Source organism: Ailuropoda melanoleuca, chromosome 1 (genome assembly GCF_002007445.2).
Source record: "Ailuropoda melanoleuca isolate Jingjing chromosome 1, ASM200744v2, whole genome shotgun sequence".
NCBI classification, from domain to species: domain Eukaryota; kingdom Metazoa; phylum Chordata; class Mammalia; order Carnivora; family Ursidae; genus Ailuropoda; species Ailuropoda melanoleuca.
The window spans coordinates 201,808,575-201,808,849 of NC_048218.1; positions in this window are offsets into that span (position 1 = coordinate 201,808,575).

Consider the following 275-nt stretch of genomic DNA (forward strand, 5'->3'; position numbering starts at 1 on the left):
GGGGATTTAGAGTTGCTTTGCTGAATTCAAAGGAGACAGGATCTCTTGGGACATGGTTAAAAGCCAAATCCGAGCACACAGCCTAAAAGAAACAAGTCTGAGCCGGGGGCAATATTGGATCCTAAGTATGTGTCATTATTCTGAAAATAAGAAAGCTGTCACTGATGGAGAGCTGCTAACGCAGCCATCACAGATCGAGAATATAGGAGGTACCTTTTGTTACTCACAAGTTGTGTATTCCAAGAATGATTCAGAGCCAAGAATGAGTTGCAAGA